Consider the following 8190-nt stretch of genomic DNA (forward strand, 5'->3'; position numbering starts at 1 on the left):
CTTAGGTTTAGGCGGCTGGGAAGGGGGGGTTAGGTTTAGGCACTTATCGGCCCATTTATCAAAGTGAATTTGAGGTAAATTCCCCGAAAACACCTGTTTTCGGTGGTTTACCTCAAATACTAAGTACCCCCCCGGATGTATGAAGGAAGGGACCGCAGCAGGTATCGGAGATCCCTCCATTGCCGCAGGCAGCCGGCTCTCCCATAGGTTTCTATGGGGGATGCGATGCTGCCAAATGTATCATATCGGCAATGTAAAGCATTCCCGATATTGGCCCCAGCAGCTAACGCCATCTGAAGATATCGTTAGCCGCTGTAATCTATGGCAATTTACCGCATATCAGCGGGCGGAGGGATCTCACGGAATCCTCCGCCGGCAATGAGAGCCATCTCCCTGCATGTCCCGGATAATACATCCAGCAGGTAGGATCGCATTTTGCAATGCGATCAGGGGCGTTACTGGCATGCCCTGATCTCATTGCAATAGCGATCCTTGATAAATGGGGCTCTATGCAGTGGCGGAACTCCCGGAGACAATGGAGTCATTTGCCGCCGGGCTCCAGCCCTTAAGGGGGCACCTGGCTCGATTGTCCCCCGGGCCGTTCCGGGCACTGCTATGGAGATGGAGCGCCGCTGATCGGCGCTCCACCTCCAGCTGCGTCAATACGGAGGGTGCGGTCGCAGCCCCTATTTGCCGGGCGCCCGCTGAGTGTGTTACCAGCGGGCGCCCGGCTCCTTTCCCCCCGGCGGTAACCAGAGGAACGGAGCTCACTCCTGAGCTCCGCTTCCGGGTCCCGCAATGCACTATAGGAGTGACGTCATGACGTCACTCCCATAGTACCGAGGAGCGGGCGCCGGGGACGGACGGCAGCAGCACTGGAGCGGGGTTTCAGGTAAGAATTGCTTTTTTTTGTTTTTTGTATGTGTGTGCGCTTGCGGGGGGGGGCTCACTACAGGGGGCATTACTGGGGGCTCACTACAGGGGGCATTACAGAGGGCTCACTACAGGGGGCATTACTGGGGGCTTACTACAGGGGGCATTACTGGGGGCTCACTACAGGGGACATTACTGGGGGCTCACTGCAGGGGACATTACTGGGAGCTCACTACAGGGAGCATTACGGGGGCTTATTACAGGGGGCATTATGGGGGCTTACTACAGGGGGCATTACGGGGGCTTACTACAAGGGGCAATACTGGGGGCTTTCTACAGGGGGCATTACAGGGGGCTTACTACAGGGGGCATCACGGGGGCTTACTACAGGGGGCATTACTGGGGGCTTTCTACAGGGGGCATTACTGGGGGCTTACTACATGGGGCATTACAGGGGCTTTCTACAGGGGGCATTACTGGTGGCTTACTACTGGGGGCACTACAGGGAGTTTACTACTGGGGGCTTACTACAGGGGACTTACTACTGGGAGCACTACAGGGGGCTTTCTACTGGGGGCACCACAGGGGCCCTTACTACTGGGGCACTGCAAACGGGGACCACTACTGGAGGTACTGCATAGGCGGCACTGCATAGGGGGACGTCTACAGAGGGCACTGCACAGGGGGACCACTACTGGGGAATTGCAAAGGGAGGCGGCAGCTGGGGCTGGCATAGGTGCTGGGGGGTGGTACATTTTAATTTGGGGGGGGGGGGCACCAACATTTATCTTGCCTCCGGGCACCTGGGATGAAGTTACGCCACTGGTTCTATGTGGGGGGATTAGGGTTAGGCACTGGGGGGGAAGGTTAGGGTTAGGCACCCCTAAGGGAGGGTTAGGGTTAGGGGATAGAAATAGGTTAGTCAATACTTACCTTAGGACGATCGGGATTTCCTCCTGTGCCGGGATGCCGCTGTTGGGATTCCTACCGCCGGGCATGGGTCCGGCGGTAAATCATACCGATTCCGTTTAGAGTGTTTTCAGAGTCGTACGTATCTCAGTAGCATCTCCACTTGCAGGTGAGTGGGGGAAACGTTGTGTTCGCACATAGGCACAGATGTGTTCCGAGGGCGTGTCCCACAACAGGCCTAGGCAGAATTACAGGCAATTTAGTGGTGAGCGTATGTAGAGATCTGTCTGATTTTAGCAGAGGCATAATTGGAGTTGATGGCGCCAAGGAGGTGTACCATAGATGATGGCACACCTTCCAGGGCAAATAAAATAATGGCTAGGGATGGCCATTGGTGGTGTGTAGGAGTGGACATCGGGAGTCCACCATCATATGATGGCAGTGCTTCCACCATTAAATCTTTTGATGCAATGGTAACTAACCATCGCATCAAAAGAATTCAATGGTAAAAACTATTTATATCAATAGTAAAGGATCGGGGGAGGGGCTCGGACCCGAAGCAATAAAAAAAAAACACAGCTGAGCCAGGCAGCAGGCAGAGCTGACTGAGGACGAGGAGGAAAATGAGAAACGCTGTTTCTGTATAAGTATAAAGGTGGGTACACACCTGACAGATATATCTGCAGATCGAGTGACCGACCATCATCTGCATGCTGCAGCAGCTCGGGCCGGACTGAGGACGGGTAGGGGGCGTGGCCTAAACGTGGCCGGCGTGGCCACGCCCCCATCAAAAAAATAAATAAACATTTCCAATGCGGCGCTGCGTGCTGGGGAGGGGGGCACTGTGTGCCCCTCAGCCCAGCGCACAGCCAAAGGGGGGCACTATCAGCGTGAGCGCTCCTCCCCTTTGGCATAGGAGACTGCTCGGGCTGCTGCTTTAGCAGTCTCGAGACAGTCTCCCAGCGTGTGCTGGGCTGCTTGCTGTGGATGGGGAACTGTGCCGGACCCGAGTAAGTAGTACCCGCTCGCGGTTCCCCCTCCCCTCTCTGCACCCCTGTGTACGGGCGATCGGCTGATCGCCCGTACACACATGCCGATGGACAGATGTGTCTGCAGACATATCTGTTCATTGGCTGTGCAGCACAGCCAATGTGATATGTCTGTGAACGATGTTGTTCACAGACAGATCATCTGTACACACTGGCCGACGGGGGCACGATATATTGGTCGATCAATTGATCGGCCAATATATCGGCCAGTGTGTACCCAGCATAAGATGTATAAAGTCTAAAAACATGTATTAAATATACTTATAAAAACACAAAGGGGTCTATTTACTAAGTAGTGTTAGGAGACAGAGTGAAAAGTGATAAGAAAGTGATAAGGTGCCAACCAATCAGCTCCCAACTGTCATCTCACAGGTTGTGTTTGAAAAATGACAGTTAGGAGCTGATTGGCTGGCACCTTATCACTTTTCACTCTGTCTCCTAACACTGCTTAGTAAATAAACCGCAAAGTATCAGAAAACAAACCTCTTACAGCACCAGCTGAGAAATTAATTTCTATCTCTGCTTGTGTAAACGTTGGTAGCTGTCTGTGTGTGTCTAGAGATATCTACTGAGTGAGTGTCTCAACACAATGGCTCGAATCATTCAGATATTCGAATGATTCGAGTCACTCAACGTGTGGTGTGTCGAGACACCCACATCTCTACCCTCCCTGTCAGAGAGGAGAGGGAGGGACTGAGGCTCACATCTGAGGCAGTGAGAGACAGCCTCCAACGATCCCAGCAGCATGAACCATGGAGATTGTTAGCTGCAGAGATACAGCACACAGCAGCCAGGGGAGGCACAGCTTTTAGGATTTAAAGGAAATAAGCCACCAACGGAACAGCATTGAATGATTACCATTCGATGGCGACAAACATCGGTATGCTGCCATCGAATGATAAAAACACTACCATCGCAAGAAAAACATTGATGGTCTGCAAACATCGACAATTGATGTCCATCCCTAGTGGGTGTCCATCGATGGTTATCATAGATGGGTCCATTGATTACCATCGATGGCGTAAAAAAACATCTATGGTGAACCATCGATGGTTTGCACCCCTTGATGGCCACGGCTGCTGGGGGCACTGCGGGCCGTGTTCCAATCAAAAACAGGGCGGAGCTTAGCAGCTGCAGGGAGTGGGGCTAAACTGTCCCGTCAAGAAAAAAGAATAACCATTGGCTCCCACTCGTCCATCGATGGCGTCAGGATCACGTCATCGTAGCACCGCCCCTCGCTATGCAATGCCGAGATTACTGCATTGTGGAGCAGGGTGCGGAGCCACAATGACACAATTTAACGGGGATTGCATTATCGCATGCCTGTGCTGCCCACTTCACTGGGGAAGGTGGGTAGCCGCGGCTAGTTGGCCCCAGCTCCTTGGAGACTTGTTCCCCTTTCCTGGTAGTTCCGGGAGGGTAGGCAAGTATAGCCTAAGGTGAAGTTTGCCTGGTACTCCGTAGATGGGCCAGTATTGTGATATCCGTGTAACAGTCTACACATGGGCAAAACAGACAAGCAACTGTATATTAAGTAACTGCACATTGTAAGCTGTAGCGACAGCAACAAGTTTAATAAAAGTAAACAAATTCCGGATGCGATCACTTCTGCTGCTCGCTGGGAGGGACTCCTATCGGTGCTCCTGTCACAGCGACTCGGTAATAATACATTCAGGTGAATAAGGATTCCCTATTTCCTGTGATTTGCAGCGATAAGGTATCCTTAATATGTGATTAGTTTACTTCTACTGCTCGCTGGGAGGGACTCCTGGTGGCGTAAATATAAATTTAGCACCTTCTAGAGGATAATAGCTAAAGCTGATTGGTTGCTATGGGCAACATCTGCACTTCTATAAACCTGAACTTTAGTAAATATACCCCAATGAATTGAGTGGTTCGTTTTCAGGTTTAAGGCAGTGTTATATGCATTGAACCTTTTATGGAATTGAGACTAATTTATCAAGTAGCGTTTTTTTTTATGGCGACTTCTAACCCAGTAATTTATTGTAGAAAAAATAGTTGGAAAATCACAGAAGAACATAATACATTTTCATATATTTTCAAACTCAACACATCAGTCAATCTGCAGATATAAGATGTGTGCCCAGCTTATGAAAGAGCAGGTAACTGTAAAGCCATGCTGCACTGCAGGTGGGGCAGATGTATAATGTGCAGAGAGAGTTAGATTTGGGAGGGCCGTGTCCACAATAAAGCTGGCCAGCATTTGAGGACTACATGCAAAAGCAGCCGGTATTTACCCTGCGTGCCAAAAAAACTATGTATTTGTACTCCTTGTATTGCAACATGGTTTGTACACAGTTAGACCCCTTTTACACTGGCCAAATAACCTGGGTTATTGCCATGTCAACCCGTGGCTCAGTGGAAAAGGGGCCAGGGTTGGATTCCTGGGTCCAGTGACCCAGCTATCCATCCAGGTAGCGAGCAGAGTTGAACACGGGAACGACCAGTGTTACTCTGCATTGTGAACAGGTGACCCGGGTCCCATTAACACCTTATGGAGAGTTGTCTTACCGGCACTTGGAGATGATATCATCTCCATCCCCTCACTACACTAAGCTTGTGTCCATTTATTCTCCTACCTGCATCACTTTGTCCTCTTGCTTCAGCTACCTGAGCTCTGATCTCTAAACACTGTAGTACACTTCCTGGTCACATGACACATCCAAGGTGTCCATCAGTGCTTAAGACACGCCCCCATACTCAGAGGCATGCCTCTATTAGCTCTCTTTTTGTGCAGTTTAATGCCCATGGTGTGGCCCTGCCCCCAGCTCTGCAAGCAGTATCTGACTATACAGAAGCGAGCTGAGCTGTTGCTGACGAATCTCTTGTTTCCCTGCAGTCCCAGGGAGCTCCACAAAGCTGGTGAGTGTTAACTATAAAAATGATTATAAATATCTTCTTTGTATTCTAATAATTTTTATATCAATTCTCAGGCGTATGACAGGGGAGGCTCTGCCTCTCCTGCCTTCCCTGACTGCACATCCCTGCAGTAACGTCATATTATAGGCTGGGGAGTGGGAACAGAGGGCCTGATTCAGAGCCACTTGCTCTGACAGAGCGCTCGCTCTGAATCAGGGCCAGGCTTTTTTTTTTTGGAGTGGCCTCTTGGCCGCTCGCATAGCTGTGGGTGACCACCCACAGCTATAGCGAGCGGCCATGATGATGGTCGCAATGGTCAAGACCATCGTGACCATGGGGCTTGCGACGAGACCCTTGTGGTAGGGTCTCGTTCATCGCAAGCCCCAGAGAGCTTTCGGCTCTAACAGAGCCAGAAGCTCTCCACTGACATCACTTGTGATGTCAGTGGGGCCGCCCCCAAACGTAAGGCGTTCTCATGGGAACACCTCCGTTTGGGCAGCCACCCCCCGGCCCGCCCACCAAAGGGGGCGAGCTGTCACTCAACATCGACAGTTCGCCCCCTTTGGTGCAAGACTCGGAGCGATGGATTGCCCGACGCTAGCCGGGTCTCGCGCATGCGCACGACGGAGCTGGCTCCGATGTGCGCATGCGCTGTGGGCCACCATCAACCCGGTTGTGAGCGCTCAGCGCTTGCAACCGGGTCTGAATCAGACCCAGAGTTTGTGCTGCCAGAGGAGGCCGGGGAGGTAGTTGGCACAGCACTGGTGGTGGAGGAGCGCTGACTGATGACCACAGCCACAAGGAAACATTGCCATGGTGTCAGCTGGAACTCGGCTTCTGGGTTTGGATTGCTGGGCGGCTCCAGCCAGGAGATAGGAGGCTGAGAGCAGTGACTGCGCCACCTCTGTACACAACACACACACCATGGGGTAAGATGCTGTACGAGATCTACATGTGTCCGCATCACTGGAACACATGCAGACCGGGCCGTCATCCTGCATCCGGCAGCAGGATCCCCCCTCCCTCCTCCGGAGCACCCTGTACTCAGCCTGCACTTGCCAAATTTGACCACACACCCCATCCCAGTCTGAGTTTTCGACAACCTTGAGTATATCACCTCTACTGTATCAGTAAAGTCTTTCCCTAAACTAGTTGTTCACAAGCTCGATCCTTAAGGCATCTTAAACGTCCAGGTTTTACGGATATCCATGCTTAAGCACAGATGGTTAAATTAAATGGACTAAGGTACTAATTAAGCTACCTGCACTCAAGCATGGATAGCCTGAAAATCTAGACTGTTATGCTGGGACACATTTTTTCTGACAAGCTGAAACCCATCAGATATCATGGCAGATATACACTGTGAGACATTTTATAGTGAATGGCCACACAATATCTGCATTCCTCCCCTGGGGAGGAGATATTCCCATGTTCCCCCCTGTGATTTGGCATGTCCGACAGACCGATATTTTGAGTTCGATAAATCTATAATGTATTCCAAGCATTAAGATGCCTATCCACTAGATGATTAAAATGAGCGATTGAACAATAACGATATCGTTCGATAATCATTTGAAAATTGTTTGCAGATTGTTTAAAAAATTGGTCTTTTAGACATCTATCATCGGGCAAACATGCTGGCCAACCTGGTGATAACGTCAAGTTCAGCATGTTTGCAGATGATTGATTGTGCCTACACTGAACGGCTGTTCGGTCAGTGCAGGCACAGCACAGACTGACAAACAACTGCACGATTACAATGTCGTAATCGTGCAGTCTTTTGCCTGTCTTCTAGTGGATAGGCACCTTTTGTGTGCTTTGAAGGCCAAGTTTGAGTACCGCTGCCCTAAACATTACTACATGTAGTCAGACAGTGGCATCTTGTGGTAGTTTGTGGTCACTACATCTCTCATTTTACTATCTGCAAATACTGAGGTACATTCTAGTTATGTCACCATACATTTGAAAAAAAAAAAAATGAATTAGTGGTGTATAAGAGTAATTTTTTTATAGACATATGGCTTACTTTTGGAATATAAGAGAACTAGTACCAATGGTCCCGGGTGTGACTAGAGTGTGGAGTTTTGAGGGTGGCTCTAGGCTGATTTGAGGGGCTGTAAGTGAGGCATATAAAGAGATATAACGGGAAGTTCTGAAGCTGGCATATATAAAGGGGCTCTGAGGCTGGCATATATAAAGGGGCTCTGAGGCTGGCATATATAAAAGGGAATGATGAGGCACTGAGGCTGGCATATACAAGAGGGCTCTGAGGCTGGCATATATGAAGTAGCATGACAGGAGGATATGAGACTGGCAGGAGGATATGAGGACATGACAGGAGGACATGACAGGAGGATATGAGACTGGATATGAGACTGGCATCATGACACCCGGCTCTGAATCTGGCATACAGAATATAAAGGGGCATGACTGAGGGGACTATGAGGCATATGAAGTGGCAATACTGACCAGGCTCTGA

Source organism: Taudactylus pleione, unplaced genomic scaffold (genome assembly GCF_031769625.1).
Source record: "Taudactylus pleione unplaced genomic scaffold, aTauple2 ptg000828l, whole genome shotgun sequence".
Taxonomy (NCBI): Eukaryota; Metazoa; Chordata; class Amphibia; order Anura; family Myobatrachidae; genus Taudactylus; species Taudactylus pleione.